Below are 19,095 nucleotides of genomic sequence, written 5' to 3'. Positions count from 1 at the left end.
AACAATTATGAATATTTGTCAAAGGGCATTTCTGGCTGCGGATTAGGAGACACAATACAAATAAATAAAGGTACTTCCTAATCTGCTCTTTATTCATCACGTTTAAAGTTTTTTTTGTAGCCATACCAATTCAATTATTAACAAAACCCAGATGCCTCGCTTGTCATAGGTGTATTTGTTCTTGTTGTTGAGAGAGCACAAGTTTGGAAAAAATGTATAAGTACGCCATATTTACAAGCACGTAGTTAGTTTAAACATGTTTTGCACACGAGTGTTTTATATCCAGGAGTGAAATATACAGAGTGGTTTATATTCAGTAGTGAAATGTATAGAATGTTAAGTAGAGTAACTATAATTATAACGGTGTGAGATTAAGGTAGAAATGTTGGAATATATGTGAAAACCTCATGTTCTCATGTTAAAAGAATCATGTCCGAATTAAATGTAACTTTGAAAATCCAGTATTATGTGTAGGCCTTAGGGCAATTCACAGCAAACCTGAACGTGCTGCTAAATTAATGTGAGATAAGGTTGACATGGTTCTTCCAAATGTACTATTGAACTTAGGGTTAAAAGTATATGCTTTATAGATGTGTTATTTTAGAAACGTATGCTAGTTAAGAATGTTTGCTGTTTAAATCAAGTTAACGTTTTAAGAGTGCAGGGACCTGCTGCATGTAAATCAAGTAGGCCAGAGCCGATAATGTCATGTAGTTTAAATTGTCATGTGCTCGTTAGGGAAGAGGTCGAGAGGTGTCCAGCACAGAGCTTTGAGAGTGTTTTATGACTAAAGATATGGTGGAGTCTGGAATTTGAGGCCCACTGCAGGATGAGCTGTATGCAGGTGCGAGGGTCCTAATCAGCTCGAATGAAAGGGACTTTGTTCAGTGGCGCCTTGCGCAGGCCTGTAGGAGTTTCCAGGAATTTCAGGGGGTATCAGCGCACTGAAGAAGAAGCCTGGGAACCAAGGTCAACTTTAACGAGGGTCTTCAAGAGTACCATCATGGAGTTTGCCGCGCAAAGATGTACCACGTGAGGGGCGTCCCAAGGGGCGTTTCTTTTGGAAATGTGATTTGGTATTAGGGAAAGCGACCCGGGAGGAGAGCAGAGCAGATGATTTTGGGAGCCTAAGGAAGCGGATGAGTAGGCAGATAGGCTGATCAGGAGAGACCCATTATCAGAGAAGAGACAAAGAGAAGTGCGTGATCTTCTTAGGAAGTCACCACGGCTGACACCTAGAGGGGTAAAGATCTTGCTAAGTAGGGATGTCACTTAGGATAGTGTAGGGACAGACTAACCTTAATTTTCTTTTCTGTAATGACTTTGAGATTGCAACTTATATCTATTTTGACAACCCTTATGGTTTTTGAGCTTGTACTTATTATCTTGTTCTTCAGACTTAGATTATTCAAGAAGTTCATGTTTATAGTGATACCGATTTACCTTCTTAATCTCATTTTGAGAAGTTTGTATCTTCAGTTATCTTTGACTTTATATTAAATCTTTGAAACTTAAAAATTGGTCAGTGGTCATTTAGAGTGGTGTAAGTTCTTAAATTGATTGACTTATTGCGAAATTACCTTTTACTCAAAGACAGGTACCAACGATTCAGTCGACATAGTTTGGGATTTGGTAAGATAATTAGTAACCAGTAATCCCGCGTTAGCAGTTGGTAGCAGAGGATGGTTATCTTCTTGAGGAAGGTAATCTAGAGAGGTTAGTTTACCCCAAGGCCCGAGACGCCGAGAGACGAGCAGCGGAAGAATCGTGTGCCGAAAGGTGCAGACGGTGCGAGAAAAGCAGCAGTATCGGAGAGTGAGTATAAAAAGGGTCATGCGTGAACAGATTGCGGTGTTTTGTGTTGTATTTGTATTGTAATGTCTTGCGGAGTTGAATGCCTGTAGTGTGAATGAGAGAAGGTTGTGAGCGCGCGCAACCTGGTAAGCTGGTAACCTGGTAAACGGGTGAACTGGTGAAATCTTAAGTTCAGGCCAGAGCTTAAGTGGTTTTGGGTGTATCGAACATCCAGGGTAGTTGTCGACCATAGTACGGAGGTCACGAGGTACCATTGACCGCCGTGGATCCAAGATAGGGGGAGTGTAAGAGTGAATGTATGAGTAACGGACGCTGGTCGAAAGTTACTGCGTGTGAGTAACCTATCGGAGAAGGCGATTGTCTGGAAGTAAACGGAAAGACATCTTGCCAAGTTAAGGTGACAACTACAGAAAGACTGTGGGCGTACAGTCAAAGAAAGGTGATCGCTTGGACGGAAGTAATCATTTTTCAGAGTATGAATGGGACGCGTGCATGACCGAGGAGACGAGCTGAGAAAGGAGGGGAACTGCTGCGAAGGGGGACGGGTGACGTCGGCTAGAGCCGCGCTGTGATTGAGCGGTTGGTGTGACGTTAGCTAGAGCCGCGCTCTGGTTGGGCGGCTAGCGTGACGTCGGAGGAAAGTCGCGTACGGATAGGCCAGTTAGTGAGAACGGCGCTGAGATTGGTGGAGTGTCATCAGGAAGTAAACGAACGCGGAGAAAAGAGAAATCATGAAGTGTTTTAAGTGTTTGAAAGGGATTTTTAAACGTAAACGAAGTGAACATTATTACGGGGAAGAGGCTCCGCCGGAGGGTACGCCAGCTCATTATATGGCAACGAATGTGGGGCTGCATACGATATTGTGGATTGGGGCTTGGAATAAGCTTACGGAAGGGAATGAGGAAATGCAGTTCCCGAGGTACGGGACGTTTAAATTAGAGGTGTTACATCGGCTAAAAGCAACCATGTCCTCATTGAAACCCTCGCCCAGACCAACACAGTTTGAGGCTCTTAATGCATGGATTAAGGCTGCACACGACCGAAATTTGAACAGGCGTCAACAAAGACTGACGCGATCGGTAAGGGCAGTGCGAGATTCCAAATGGGATGAGGAGGAAAAGCGTTGGAGGGTACAGACTATTGAGGTGGAGAAAATGTATCCGATGAGGGAGGTGTCAGGAGGAGGAAACCTCATGGAAGAAGACGAGGAAAGCGAGTCGGAGGACAATCTGATAAACAGATTGTTAATGGATAGACCACCTCCGAGAGTGGGGTTAATAGAAGATAGAGGGCTCGCAAGGGAAGATGGAAATGACATAGAGGGATATACACCACTCCCTATATCGGAATGGACACCTAACAAAGGCGGAGAAACACCTCCAAACAACACTGTACAGAGTGTAGTGGGAAGGTTTGTGGTGCAGAAAACGCCAACCAAAGAAAGGGTTGAGTCTGTGGGATTGCCAGACGCTCTTCAAGTGCCTGTTACCATAGGACCCATAGTTTCGATCTATAATTCTGAGAGAGATAGAGGGGAACAACAAAGGCAATTGGATAGGGAAAGGATTGAGATGGAAAGGAGGAATAATGTGACAAATGCATGGAAACAATTGCCAGGTTCGGTAACATGGAACACCCCATTAGACACAACTGTTGGTCCCAATTCAGAACAGGGAGGTCCGAGAGGACCAATGGATCTAAGGGGACCACGGCCAAGATCTTTTTCAGAGTTAAGAGCTGATTTGAGGGAATGGGACGGGTCCGTAGTATCTCCAAGTAACAGGACAAGAACAGAACCAGAGTGGGAAAGCAGGGGTAACGGGACTGTATCTCATTGTGGGGCCAGCGAAAGCAGTCAGGGCCGGGAAGGCCAAAGTCAAGAGAATAGAGGTGATGCATGTCCTACAAATCAGAGAGAACAACCGGAACAAAATACTAGGATTGTAGAATGTGAGGAAATGTCCCGTCTCTGGGGGAAAGGAGGAGATGAGGCGGTACGGGCTTTTCAGAATAGGTTTAGGTGCCTTCATCATACACTTGGGGAAGACGTTCAACATTGGAGAAAGGAGAACAGCGATAGGTCCCGCCACGCCTCGAATAATCAGGAATCACAGGGAAGTAGGGAGGAAAGAGGGAGTAATGGAACATCTTACCCTGCATCCCGTGAAACTAGCCAGGATGGGGAGAGAGAGGCTAGGAGGCATGAAGGAGTGTTTCACCACCCACCCCGAGAAGATGGAAAGGCATGGGATCTAGAGAGATGGGAACAGGGGAGGACTCCCTATAATTCACCAATACCTAAACGTAGATCTCGGAGCTGGGATGGGAGAGATGCGGATGGAGGAGCTAAATTGAGTGTCTTAAAAGCTGAAATTAAGGCAAAAAGGCTTGATGTTACTAGTTTAAAATCAGATGTTGATGAGATAATAGATGGAACATTGCCTTTGGAAAGGATAGAATTGTATGAACAGGATGAGTTATTGTTCATGGCAAAGGATATTACTAGGAAAGCTAGAGCGTTTCATGAGAAATTGACTGATTTGGCAGACAGGTATGCCGTGGATTTGTCTAGGACAAGGGCATTACAGAGTAACCACAGATTACAGTACGCAGACCAAGATCTAGATGAGAAGAGAACTACTGGATTAAAAACACACATAAGAGAGCTGGTAACAGGGATAAGAGTGTGGAGGGAACTGGATAAATGGGAAGAAAGGTGGTCGAAAAAGGGCACAGTTAGGCGAAGTACAAATGTGATGACCCCTGAGGGAAGGGTAATGCAGATGGAGGCATTCCCTTTGCGAGAAATATCAAATGGAAATTATGTACATGTGCCCTGGAGTAGAGGAGATTTAGCTGCATTTACCAACTCATTTCCGAAGTTGCGGGACAATCCAGTCGAATGGTATAAACAGGTAGAGAGGTTTGTCAAAATCTCGAAAGTACTGTGGATAGATTTGAACACGTTGTTTGACATCGTGGTCCCATCTGATTTGTGGACCCCGTGCAAGACTAGTGTTGAATGGCCAAATACTGAACCAGTGAGGGATGCTCGGACTAATGGACCGTCCGAGATTGTCATGCAAAAGTATGAAAGGGTAATAGCATGGCTGAAAGATAAGGTACCACCACAGGACATAGATTGGGTAAAAATAGACCGAACAAGGCAGGAACCCAAGGAGACAGTTCACGAGTTTTATGAAAGGTTATTGAAAACATTCAAGCAATACAGTGGACTGGATGTAATGGATCCCAAAGATATAGGGCAGTTTGTGTCAAAGTTTGTCTTGGGGTTGAGACCTGATATTTGTTTGATGATACAGCAACATTTAATCTGTTGGCAGAACAAACCACTAGATGAGATTTTACGTTATGCGAGGTACTGCAGTGACGAGATAGATTCTAAAGCCAAGAATCTAAAGGAGAAATTGATGGTGGTGCAAATGCAGTCCGCTGGGAAGGGTGGCCAGCAGAAGCAGGGGATGGGACGAAAACCAAACGGTCAGAATAAGGACAATGAGGAAGGGCAGAGACCTAGGATAGACTTTGCCACTTTAAAGAAAACGACAAAGTGTCATCAGTGTCACCAGGTGGGGCATTGGCGACGCGAGTGTCCCTTTAACCCTGAAAATGGAGAGTTGGAAGTAGAAGAGCAGGTCCAAGAAGTCCCAGTGCAAAAGGTGACAGTCCCAAGTAATAAGGTGGCCAAAGGGGGGACTTCGGCTCCACGGGCCCAATTCCCACAGCCACCGAAGATAGCAGCTGGGGGAAAGGTCTTTAAACAGATGCCTCTGTTTATCGAGGAAGAAAAATGTTATTACATTGATCCATTGACAGGACAACGGGTGAGCAGTGAAGAGGACTGTACCCTCGGGGCAGTTCTAGAAGTGGATCAGAGAGGGCCATTTGTTGAGGCAGAAGTGGCAGGGTGTCCCACTACGTTCTTAGTGGACACTGGGGCTACTCGTTCGACTCTGAGATCAGCGGTGGTTCCAGACTTGCCAATGTCAGGGGAAACAATTCAGGTGGTAGGAGTCGCAAATAAAAGAATGACTAGTCCCTTGACAGAACCAGTGTCTGTGAAAATTGGAAACCACATGAACGAACATCAGTTTGTGGTTTGTGACTCGAGTCCGGTATGTCTGTTAGGAAGGGATTTGTTGTGCAAATTGAACTGCACCATATACTGCACCCCGCAAGGAGTGGAGGTACAGACTACCGACGAAGATGCTACTTTTAAGGTGGCCAATTCCAAATCTTGTGTAGAACTATATCCTACTCTGACAATAGAAGATCTTCCCCAAGACCTACGAGATGCAGTGGCGTCAGAGGTATGGGATTTCACAGGAGAAGAAATAGGATTGATTAAGGGGGTAGAACCGGTAAAAATATTGGTAAAACCAAATGTTGAGTTTCCAAGAACGCCTCAATACAAATTGTCCCAGGAAACGATTGCGGGAATAAAACCTGTGATCGAGTCAATGATACAGCAGGGAATACTGAAAGAAATCGTGGGTAGTCCTTGAAACTCCCCGATTATGGGTTTGCAGAAACCTAGTGGGAAATTCAGGATAGTACAGGATTTACGAAAGATTAACAACATAGTCGTTTCATGTTGTCCCGTGGTACCGAATCCATCAGTGATATTGTTTCAAATACCATGTCAAGCAGAATGGTTCACAGTGATAGATCTTTGTCAGGCTTTCTTTTCAATCCCATTGGATGAAGAGAGCAGTTATCTTTTTGCTTTTAAAAAGGAAGATCGCGTTTTAACATGGTGTCGAATCCCACAAGGATTCACAGATAGCCCATCCATCTTTAATCAGTTGCTGAAGAAGAATCTTGAGAATCTAGTACTGCCACAGAACTCGGTTCTGGTACAGTACATAGATGACCTACTTGTTGCGTCAGAAACAGAGGAAGCTTGTAAAGCAGATTCAATTGCCTTACTGAATCATTTAGCTGAAAATGGACATAAGGTATCTCCGAGCAAGTTGCAGTATTGTTTGACAGAAGTACAGTATCTAGGGCATAGGTTAGAAAAAGAGAAACGTAAGGTGTCCCCAGAGAGGATTGAGGCGATAATGAAAATGAATGCGCCTACAACACAGAGAGAAGTTAGAATGTTCCTAGGAATGGTGGGTTACTGCCGACAGTGGATAGTTAACTTTTCACTGAAAGCAAAGCCCTTACAGAAACTGACGCACAAGGAGGTGAGTGATCCGGTACCATGGGATGAAGAATGTCTGGTGGCGTTTTTACAGCTGAGAGACGATTTATGTCGTGCTCCGGCTCTGGGAATGCCAGATTACGAAAAGTCATTTTCACTCTATTGCTGTGAGAGGGAGGGATGTGCTTTGTCAGTCTTGGCACAGACCCACGGTAATGCCCGTAGACCAGTTGCATACTTTTCGGCTACATTAGATCCAGTAGCCGCAGCGTTGCCCGGATGTCTCAAATCCGTTGCTGCAACGGGTGTCAGCATTGAAAGGAGCGAGAGTATTGTGATGGGACATCCAGTGGTGGTGTATGTACCACATTCAGTTGAATTGTTAATGACCAGGACGAAGACGCAGCATCTGACCAATAGCAGGCTCACGCGTTACGAGCAAGTTATACTTGCCGCAGAAAACGTGACTCTCAGGAGATGCTCTGTCTTGAATCCTGCTACTTTGATGCCATTACCTACGGTAATAGAAGGCGAAGGATGTGAAGACCACGATTGCCTTGATGTGACTGAACTATGCACGAAACCCAGACCAGATATTGTGGATGAGCCATTGTCAGACCCCGATGAAATTTACTTTGTTGATGGCTCATGTTTAAGAGACGATACTGGTCGGTTGAGAGCAGCTTATGCTGTTTGTACCATTACTGGAGTTGTGGAAGCCGCTTGCCTGGAAGGAGTACATTCCGCACAGGTAGCAGAAATTATTGCCCTAACTCGTGCCTGCATAGCAGGAAATGGAAAGAGAGTCACCATCTACACGGACAGCCAATATGGTTTCGGTGTGGTTCATGATTTCGGGCAGTTGTGGTCTCAGAGGGGTTACATGACCTCCTCTGGTTCGCCCATTCGAAATGGAGAATTTGTGCGATTGCTGATAGAAGCATTACAAGGTCCTGTTGACATCGCGGTAGTGAAGTGTGTAGCTCATACTAAGAATACAGATTTTGTGTCACAAGGTAATAGATATGCTGATGAAGTCGCACGCTATTGTGTGGAACAAAGTTATTCTTTCTCAAAGGTGGAAATAGAAGGTGCAGAAGAAAAGACTGAATTAAGTATGATGTTAGAAACTGTAGACACTTGGGAGGATTTAAGAATAATGCAGGAGAACGCACCTGAAACAGAGAAAAAGGCATGGGAAATAGCAGGTTGTGTGCGAAGTGAAATGGATTTTTGGGTTTCAGCAGATGGGAGAGCTGTGTTACCTGAAGAATTAGCTAATCCCATGGCGAGAGAAATACATGGTCCAGTACATCTAGGAAGGGATGCTATGATGAGAGTGTTTAGGCAAACTTGGTATTGCCCTAAATTTAGAATAGCAGCAGAATCAGTATGTAAGCGATGTGTTACCTGCCAACAACTGAACGTAGGCAAACGAACACCAGTCACACTGAGTCACATTGGGAGGTCGGGGGGGCCTTTCAATAGAATGCAACTAGATTTCATCGAAATGCCAAGAGTCAATCGCCTTCGGTATGTGTTGGTGATTGTATGCGTATTTTCCAGATGGGTTGAAGCGTACCCTACACGTAGGTGCGATACACTCACAGTGGCTAAATTGTTGCTCAGGGAGTTGATACCGCGCTTCGGGGTGCCTGCCTCTTTGGAATCTGACAGAGGAAAACATTTTAACAGCGAAATAGTGAAGATGTTGTGCTCCACACTGAATATCGATCAAAAGCTGCATTGTAGTTATCGACCAGAAGCTTCAGGAATTGTGGAACAAGTGAATGGCACTTTGAAGAATAGATTGGCTAAAGTAGTGGCATCCACATCCTTGAGTTGGCCAGATGCTCTTCCTTTAGTGCTCATGAGCATGCGCAGCACACCTGATAGGAGGACAGGTCTCTCTCCCCACGAGATCCTGATGGGGAGGGCCATGAGACTTCCTACAGTTCCAACTACTGCTCTATTGAATATTACAGATGATCTGATCTTGGATTATTGTAAAGGACTGTCTGACGCCATCCATTCTGTGTCCCTTCAGGTGCATGCAGTTGAAGTTCCAGCAGCGAGGAACCTGTGTCATGACCTGAACCCAGGGGACTGGGTCTTAGTTAAAAAACACGTCCGGAAGAACTGCCTAGATGTTCGCTGGCGTGGGCCCTTTCAGGTAATCCTGATAACGAACACCGCGGTGAAGTGCGGGGGGCTGCCAAATTGGATCCATGCTTCCCATACTCGCAGAGTTCCAGCACCTCTAGAAGGAACAGCTCCCATCCCAGACGAAAGCCCGGAAGTGGAAGAAGAGTCGCAAGAAGGGATAGAGGCGGCTGAGGGGGTGTCAGAAGAAGTTGGGAACGCAACGGATTCAGAAGAAGAGCAAAGGCAGGACGGCAGTGAGACAGAAGACGCAACTGAAGGAGAGAGCAGAAGTGAATACGACTCAGACTCAGATCCGTATCGGAGCGACCAAGAACCAAGTGGGAGGACAAGGAATAGGAGAATAAGGCTTGGAGCTGCCACTTGGCCAACTAGGAGAAGAAGGCTAAGTTTGAGGTCGGCCCAGGAAGAAACGCTTACTCCTATATCCGAAGACTCAGATCCAGAAGAAGATATCCAGGATCAAGCCGAGGAGGGTCTTAGAAGATCAAGGAGGGTGCGAGTGCCTAGTAGAAGATACTCTACTCCCGACTGGACCTACCTCGTTGCAGATGTCTGGGAGACACAGAACAGGGAGGATCAGGGAAGTGGAACTGATCAGAACTGACCCGATCATCACAGTGCAAATAAAGTTTCTACTACCAGGAGCGGAGACCGAAAGGTTGCTGACACTCAACATCGTTCATCCTGCTCTCCTGAGTGGAATAAGAAAATTGATTTTAGAGACAGTTGAGTTTCCAGTTTGCTGTTCACGATATCCAATATTGGAGGGAACTCTTCTTCGTTTGGAAATGCTTGAGCGAGTAGTAGAAATGCTAGGAGCGCTTATTGTTGTGGATTAATACCATATTGTGAATGTCTTCAAAGGGGCGCAGAACTGGAAAGGTGAAGGAAGTGATCTTGATTAGAACGGACCCCTTTGTAATTGTGGATGTAGAGCTGATAGTACCAGGAGTAGAAATTGAAAAAACGTTAACTCTCAATTTTGTCCGTCCACTTGTCCAGAGCGAAATAAGGAGAATAATCCTAGAAACAGTTGACTTTCCATGTTGTGGTATGAACTGTCCAGAACCTGAGGGAATGATACTTCGGATGGACATTTATGAAGACGTAGTGTCACTCCTTGAGCCATACATAACTTTAGATGAAAACAAGACTTTTGAAAAGAAATTGTAAACTTGTTGCAAGATAACCTAGCGCCGAGTGGAAGAAGAAAAGTGATAGGGGTTTCATTTTAGTGGATGGAGAAGGGCTAGGGTTGTCTATTTTCTACTGGACTTTGAACTGTTTTGCGGAAACAAATTGTCAAGCTTCCAAGTGTTCAAAGAAAGACATTGCAAGAGAGAAAGACTTTGTTTGAAAAGAAGAGGAAGTGAATGCTGGAAGAAAGTCAAAAACTACACTATTTGAGAACATGGAGGCTGGCAACCCGAACCGCAGGGCAAAATGTATAGCTGTTACACTTTTAGGAGTAGTGGTTTCTCTTATAATTTTAGCGGTAACTGTTTCATTCCTAGCGGGACACGAAGGGGATGAAACCGCAGTTAAGGAGGATAAGGGAGTATCAACACCAAAAACTACCATTATTAAAGAGAAGGGAAACATCAATGAGAAAGACAAAGCATTGTTAGATGCAGAAATAAAAAGGCTTCACACCGACGAGTCACAGGGAAATTACAAGTCAAATGCTTATGCTAAATTGCTTTATGAATATGTTGATGCCATGGAAGTAAAGGATTGTTACGTTTGTATGCAATTACCAGCTTCAGTGGAGGAGGGTATCAGATACCATCATCTTCCGTTGACATATGGAATAACGTGCAGTTTATTGTTGAGCATGTTTTATGGACGAGAAGGATTCGAGTATTATTTCTCGAATTTCGACTCGACATTGCCAGAGGTTCCGAATTTCAAGCATTTGAACAAATGGGACTACTACAAAAGCGAAGACAGATTACACAAATGGTTTATTCCATGGAAAACGTTAGATACTTCACATGCTCGAAGAAACAATCTGACTTGTCAAATATCAGAGGTTGAGAAAAAGTTTATAGCACAGGTAGATACTAGATACAGGAGGCAGAAGATTTTGAAAGCATCAGGACAATGGGAAACAGATTGGACCAAGGAGGAGAGGGCACATCAAAGAAAGGGTAGTATTGGTCCAATTGCTTTGGATAAGGATAAACGAGGAAAACTGTGCATACACAGGAGTTACTCATATTATGAAAACTTTTATGTAGGTCAAGTCCATTGTGAACATGCCTTTCAATTGGAGTATTACTCTAAGAACTTTATGAAAGGGATGCAAGCAATACCAAATGTATATTTTGTATGTGGAAGATATGCCTATGTGAAGTTACCAGATAATTGGTACGGATCATGCTATCTGGCTGTTGTCTTCCCTAAAATATATCATGTTGAGAATTTAGACACGCCTAAGAAAGAAATATCAACTAGATGGAAGCGAGGGCTGGGTGCAGCAGAAGTAGTTGGAGATGTACTCGGTGCTGCATTCCCTTTCTTAGGATTGATAATGAATGACATTAAGATCAGGAGGTTAGCTACAGTCGTAGATAGGCTATCTGCTAGTACTGCAAGATCATTGATGCTGATAGAAGGTGAGATGCAATCGATTAGGGCAATGGTTCTTCAGAACCGACTTGCTCTAGATGTTCTGTTAGCAAAAGAGGGAGGAGTCTGTAAGGCCTTGAAGGTCCAGGAATGCTGTACTTACATTCCAGACAATTCAAAGCCTCTAGAGAAATATATACAAAACATCACTGCCATACACTACAAAATTGAGGACTTGGCAAAGGTAAATGTGTGGGAAAAAGTAGGCCATGGAATGGGTAAAGTTGGAAGTTGGTTTGCCAACTTAGGAAAGGGTATCGTTTGGTACATACTGAAACCCATCATCATAATAGTGATTTGTGTAATCACTTTGTGGGGATTGGTGCGTTTGTATCAATGTTATAAAGCAAATAGGTTGCAGAGAACTATGAGGAAACAGGAGGAAGAGTTGACAGCAATGCAGGATTCTCAATACAAGAGTCTGAAAGCATTGGAGAGTATGAAAAGAGGTGGCACAACCATGACTTCACTTTGAAGGGTTCTACATTTTTAGTGTCTTGGTGATGATGACCCCTGAAGGTCATCAAAGGGGGGACTGAGAGAGCACAAGTTTGGAAAAAATGTATAAGTACGCCATATTTACAAGCACGTAGTTAGTTTAAACATGTTTTGCACACGAGTGTTTTATATCCAGGAGTGAAATATACAGAGTGGTTTATATTCAGTAGTGAAATGTATAGAATGTTAAGTAGAGTAACTATAATTATAACGGTGTGAGATTAAGGTAGAAATGTTGGAATATATGTGAAAACCTCATGTTCTCATGTTAAAAGAATCATGTCCGAATTAAATGTAACTTTGAAAATCCAGTATTATGTGTAGGCCTTAGGGCAATTCACAGCAAACCTGAACGTGCTGCTAAATTAATGTGAGATAAGGTTGACATGGTTCTTCCAAATGTACTATTGAACTTAGGGTTAAAAGTATATGCTTTATAGATGTGTTATTTTAGAAACGTATGCTAGTTAAGAATGTTTGCTGTTTAAATCAAGTTAACGTTTTAAGAGTGCAGGGACCTGCTGCATGTAAATCAAGTAGGCCAGAGCCGATAATGTCATGTAGTTTAAATTGTCATGTGCTCGTTAGGGAAGAGGTCGAGAGGTGTCCAGCACAGAGCTTTGAGAGTGTTTTATGACTAAAGATATGGCGGAGTCTGGAATTTGAGGCCCACTGCAGGATGAGCTGTATGCAGGTGCGAGGGTCCTAATCAGCTCGAATGAAAGGGACTTTGTTCAGTGGCGCCTTGCGCAGGCCTGTAGGAGTTTCCAGGAATTTCAGGGGGTATCAGCGCACTGAAGAAGAAGCCTGGGAACCAAGGTCAACTTTAACGAGGGTCTTCAAGAGTACCATCATGGAGTTTGCCGCGCAAAGATGTACCACGTGAGGGGCGTCCCAAGGGGCGTTTCTTTTGGAAATGTGATTTGGTATTAGGGAAAGCGACCCGGGAGGAGAGCAGAGCAGATGATTTTGGGAGCCTAAGGAAGCGGATGAGTAGGCAGATAGGCTGATCAGGAGAGACCCATTATCAGAGAAGAGACAAAGAGAAGTGCGTGATCTTCTTAGGAAGTCACCACGGCTGACACCTAGAGGGGTAAAGATCTTGCTAAGTAGGGATGTCACTTAGGATAGTGTAGGGACAGACTAACCTTAATTTTCTTTTCTGTAATGACTTTGAGATTGCAACTTATATCTATTTTGACAACCCTTATGGTTTTTGAGCTTGTACTTATTATCTTGTTCTTCAGACTTAGATTATTCAAGAAGTTCATGTTTATAGTGATACCGATTTACCTTCTTAATCTCATTTTGAGAAGTTTGTATCTTCAGTTATCTTTGACTTTATATTAAATCTTTGAAACTTAAAAATTGGTCAGTGGTCATTTAGAGTGGTGTAAGTTCTTAAATTGATTGACTTATTGCGAAATTACCTTTTACTCAAAGACAGGTACCAACGATTCAGTCGACATAGTTTGGGATTTGGTAAGATAATTAGTAACCAGTAATCCCGCGTTAGCATTGTAATGCCCATAAGCTGCTGTAGGATAGATGAAAGAAGTGTGTTCTTCCACATTTAATCCCTCTCGATTTATTGATTATTGTGTGCCCAGTTTTGGCCCTAAGTCTCACTCCCAGCAAGTTCTGTGGACATGGACTGCTAAATGATAGTATCTGCCTTTTAAGGAGGGTGTTGCACAGAGCACCTTGAATTTGTGGCTCTGGCCTGGTTATACATGAACATATGTGTGCGCACATGTGTGCAGGCTGAGCACTTAAGACTACAGTCTAGCTCAGTCCAGTATATATCCACAGATAGACTGTGGCAGAATAGATCCTTCATGGACTGGTGCTCACCTGTGTAGGCCCTATAATGGAAGGGGGCATTCATAGAGTTGCTCATAGTGTTGGTCTGTGTGCACACTGCTTTTTACCCTATAGGCCAAATCTGCACCACTGTTCTTTCACCATACATAGGCCTACAGATACCGGTCAGGCTCAATTTGAGGATAAACATGAAAACTTAGATCTGACATCCTTGATGTGGTATTCCTGCATATGTTTTGCCTTCACTTCTCCTGTCTTGCTAAATTACTTTTTCTTGGTATTAGGACACTGCACACTTTACCACAGCTTGCAATTGGCTTATATATAAATATCACAATTTCCTTACTTGTAAGTTCCTAGTAAATGGTACCACTTGTACCACTCCTTCTGCCGCCCTTAAAGTAGCCTTTTAAAACATGTCTCAGGCCTGCCACTGCAGCCTGTTGTGCAGCTTTCAACTGCCATTTCTACCTGGCAAAATAAACCTTTTGCTAGAACTAAACATTTATTTTTTAATTCAGTGAGAAATTGGGTTCTTGGCAGAGGTGGGTGTGAACCCTTCTCAAGCAACAGCTGCAATTCTTGCTAGGGTGAACCTCAAAAAGTCATTAAATTAATCTGTGCTTAACCCTCTGGTAGTCTAGTAGGAAGAGTATTCAGGCATAACTTAGAGGCAATGTGTGAAGTATGAAGCTCTCAAACAGTAATTAAGTAAAAACACAACACAAGAAAAATCATACACCAAGTTAGAAAGATAGAGTCAAATTTAATTGAGTACTGAACATATGGAATTTCAAAGATGTAAGGTTAGTACAGCACCTAAAAGCACAAATCGCCACTCATAGTTATGTGGTCATGTGAGACCAGGGGAAAGTCATAAGTTCAGGCCGACTGCAATGGATAATGAGCTGGATACAGGGACCTAGTTTAGTCCTGCTAAAAAGTTACCTTCTCAAAATCTGGCACGAACAGTCCAGTCCAAGGTGAAGGAGGCAGTGAGGAGCAGGGAGAGCATTGCAGATGGTCATCCCTGTAGCACAAAGAGCAGGCCGGCTGTCGCAGATGGTAGTCACAAAAGCGCAATTAAACTTGTTGCAGATAGCCATTGCTGGAGCTTCATGTTGGTGGTCACAGAGGGCGATTGATGCTGTAGCAGGAAGTGCAGATCTGGCATTGCTGGACAATGCTGGCGGTCACTGTAGCCTAACACACTGGAGCTTTGCATTGAAGGTCTTTGCTGGCAGCAATATCTTGTTGCAAATAACCCAAAACCTCAGATTTTCTCCCTTTCTTTCAGTAAGAGATCAACTGATGCCACACCCAGGGGACAAGGGCCTGGGAGACACCTCTTGCAGATCAGTAATAGCAGACGTCAGCAGGGCTTAGGCAGGTTCAGTTGCAGGTACAGTGCAACAGGTCAGTTAGGCAGTTGCAGTGTTATACAGTTTCATTTTTCTCAGTAGGAACTGTGTTAGTTGCACAACATAAACGTTGAGATGGTGCCAGACTGATTCTATGCAGCCCTTAAACATATGTTGGACTATAGTCCTACCAGCTCACAGTGCCACCATAAGCACTAAGCACTCCTAAACCTAGTTAGGTAACAAATGGTTTGAGCGACTTCAGAACATGACAACCCTGACTCTCCAAGAAATCGTGGTAACAGATCTAGAACCTTTTTGCTCCATCACTTGTGCATACTCACAAAGCTATACAAGAAACATACAATTTCAAAATGTAGTTAACCATTGTGATTATTGTATAAAAGATATGCGCTAAAATGATTAATAGACAGAAGCAGATAAAAGTGATTTACAATATAAGAACAGTGAAAAGGATAAACAGTTCCACCATTGCGTTAAAACAATGTATATATGTTGGCATCTAATACTGGGTATAGTGTAGTCCTACTATTTGTTCCCTAAGCTAGTTGCCTAGGGTGCATGTTCTCCCAAGAATCCCCTACCGGATGATCTAAATCTCCATTACCAGTAGGTAAGTGTATGCAGGTCCCCGTCTTAGTCACAAGTTGGGCATTCCTCCTCGCAGAGGGTAAAAAGGAATCAGCTGTGCTGAGACTCCGACAGTGACCTCGCAATGACGGTAGAGTGCTCCTCTGATTTGAACACGGAAATGAGTGGGCATTTTGAATAACAGTATCCATGCTTTTGTTTCAAGGCATCAGTCAGGCTTACTGTTTATTCTCTTTTCATAACTATGTCACCTCACGGACAAATAATAAACAACAACATTTGCACAATGTGTGTATAGGTCTTCTACTAAATGTTCAAGGTGTTGTGATAGTATACTTACGAAGTGGAATTTTAAACAATGTGGCTTCAGAGAAACTAATCCTGCCCTGTCACGCAAGCAAAAGTGTGTCGAAAGTCGTTTTCGAAAACAAGGCAACTTAAGAAATGTGTGCATGTAAAGATGGCATTATTTCTTTCACGGCCAAAGGCATTATTTCTTTCACGGCCAAACCTAGTCATGTGACAGCAGAGAGGCCTCTGGAGCTTGTTGTATTCTTGTAGCTAAGATTATAAGGTGACTAACTTGCCCTTTAAGTCACTCATGTAGCCTGGGAAGAAGGGAGCAGGTCCAGTCTTCCTTCTCGAGAGCAGGGCCTGTCTTAAGCAACTGGGCAGTCCTTTGGAAGCAGTGCAGTCCTTTTTCTGTTATGTCCACAGGTCAAGGAATGCATTAAAGAGTAGGTTTGAGGGTCCTAATTGTATACCTAGTGCCAGCTGTTATCGATAAAAATGAACTGTAATTTATATCAATAAAATCACCTGTCCCCAACTCCACATCTCTCTCAACCCACAAGAATGCCGTCAGGCAGGCCTGTGACCTAGGCAAGAGCTCCCTGATTGATGGATCACAGGTGAGAGGGTGTATGGCTGGCAGGCAAACACATGGGCAGGATATTCTAGATTGATCCTCCAGATAAGTTCCGCAACATCACAATGGTCAGGGTAGATCTCCCCCAATAAAGCACACGTGGCCAGAGGGGGTACATGCGCATCGAAAAACATCATATAGTTAGATGCCACATAGTTTAGAACACATGGCCACTCAGGGACTAGCACACATAGTGATCATGTGCTCCCCATGCATGGACACATTCACTACTGGCCACACAGTCTTCACTCAAGGTAAAAAGCCACCTGTAATAACCATTTACCAATAATTTTTGACTCTAAGGCAGCTACCAACACTCCTCACCATATATGATACACCGGATATGTTTATGGATTGATGTAAGAATGCACAAATGACTACCATGAGTCCAATGTGAATTGAGACAGTTCTCAGACCTCATGCCTGTAACTGTTCTCTCAACCCCATTGTTTAATTAAACAAAATTGCTCCTGTTTTGCAAAATGCCTGTTGTCTTCTGTTTTTAAAGGAATTCAACCCGAGCAACATATTGGTGAGCCAGCTAGTAAGATTGGGATCTCGTCCCCGACTGCAGCGGAAGAAAGGACAGATTCACGTTGCGCATCGGCAAAGGTGGGCAGACACTTCAATTGATTGAAAGTTCTGCTGAATCCATAGGGCGGCAGTCCGTCCTGAAGCAGACATCACAAACAGTAACAGACCACACCCAAACCTGAAAAAATGACTTTTAATGAATTTGGCATATGGCAAACTATGGAGAAGTGTAAAAGGATAACCTGAGTGCCCTGCCACTAAGAGGAACTGGCATATGATCTATTTTATATGTCTCCACTATATCAGTCACAAGGCGATATTCAGGATGCTAAGAAAGGTGAATATTTAATGTTTAACACTTTAAAGCTCCTACAACGCTGTTTTTGTGATACAGCTATCCTGTATGGGCAGAGTTTGTACTTCAGTCTCATAGGGGCATATTATCAAGGGGGTTTATCTCCACTTTTTTGGCTTTAAAAGCCAAAAAAGCGGAGATAAAAGTATCTCCCTATTACCAGGCTGTCGCTAACACCAGTTGGCGACAGCTAGTAGGAGATAGCGACCATCTTGGGCCCCGCTTTGCATGTCAGTGAAATTTATCACTAATGACATGCAAAGTGGGCATGCCAAGATGTTAGCGACTGGAAACAGTTGCTAACATCGCTATCTCCTATTACCAGCTTTTGGAGATATTCGTGCTAAGCGCGAATATCTCCAAAAGCTAACACCTGCCCCTGAGCAGTTCTTAGCCATGTTATCCGATGGTAGGTGGATAACATGGCTAAGAGCATTAGCTCAGTAATGCATGAATATCGCGGACTTTTCGTCGATATTCATGCATTTTGGCCGATTTTTATCGCTTAGGAGATAAACCTTGATAATAGCAAGGTTCTTAAGCGATAAAAATCGCCGCAGCTCGGCGATAAAAATATTGCTGCTAAGCCAACATAGTGATAATTATCGCTAGTTGTTGGTAATATGCCCCATAGTTCTTCAGCCAAAAAGGATTTCTCGGTTCTAACTGGTTTCTAAACACCATTAGTATCTGAAAGGAATGAGAGGTGTTTGTCGATGGAACTCTGGGTGTGACGCAAAGCGTATGCTTGGCCATTCGGTGTGACACAGGAAATAATTTGGTCTTTGATGAAAACTTGTACCCAGGAAACTGGGCATAACTTGTGTGCCAAGAAGGGCTGGTGATGCCTGAGTTATTACTTTTTAAGTATCTGTGACTACCACCTTTGTCTAGGAGCAGATAGCGGCAGACCATACAGCTCACTTAGTAATGTGTTCTAGGCTAGTCTTCTTTTTCTAGAGTATAAATTGCAATGAACCACAGAGTTTATATTTGGCAAAATAATTTTTTTGTCTGTCGATCATTGAAGAAATGCATTGTTGAATGTAAATGTTATTTGCATTGACTTCATTGAAAAAACAATGTATGGAAATTGAGTTCATGCAGGCTTTGTGCTAACCCATTACATATTTGCCCTATGTTACCATACTATCTATACAGTCTTGTCCTGTTTCATGTAAATGCTTGTTTTTACAGTTTA

Source organism: Lissotriton helveticus, chromosome 3_2 (genome assembly GCF_964261635.1).
Source record: "Lissotriton helveticus chromosome 3_2, aLisHel1.1, whole genome shotgun sequence".
Classification (NCBI taxonomy): Eukaryota; Metazoa; Chordata; class Amphibia; order Caudata; family Salamandridae; genus Lissotriton; species Lissotriton helveticus.
Note: the sequence above shows the minus strand (reverse complement) of the source record.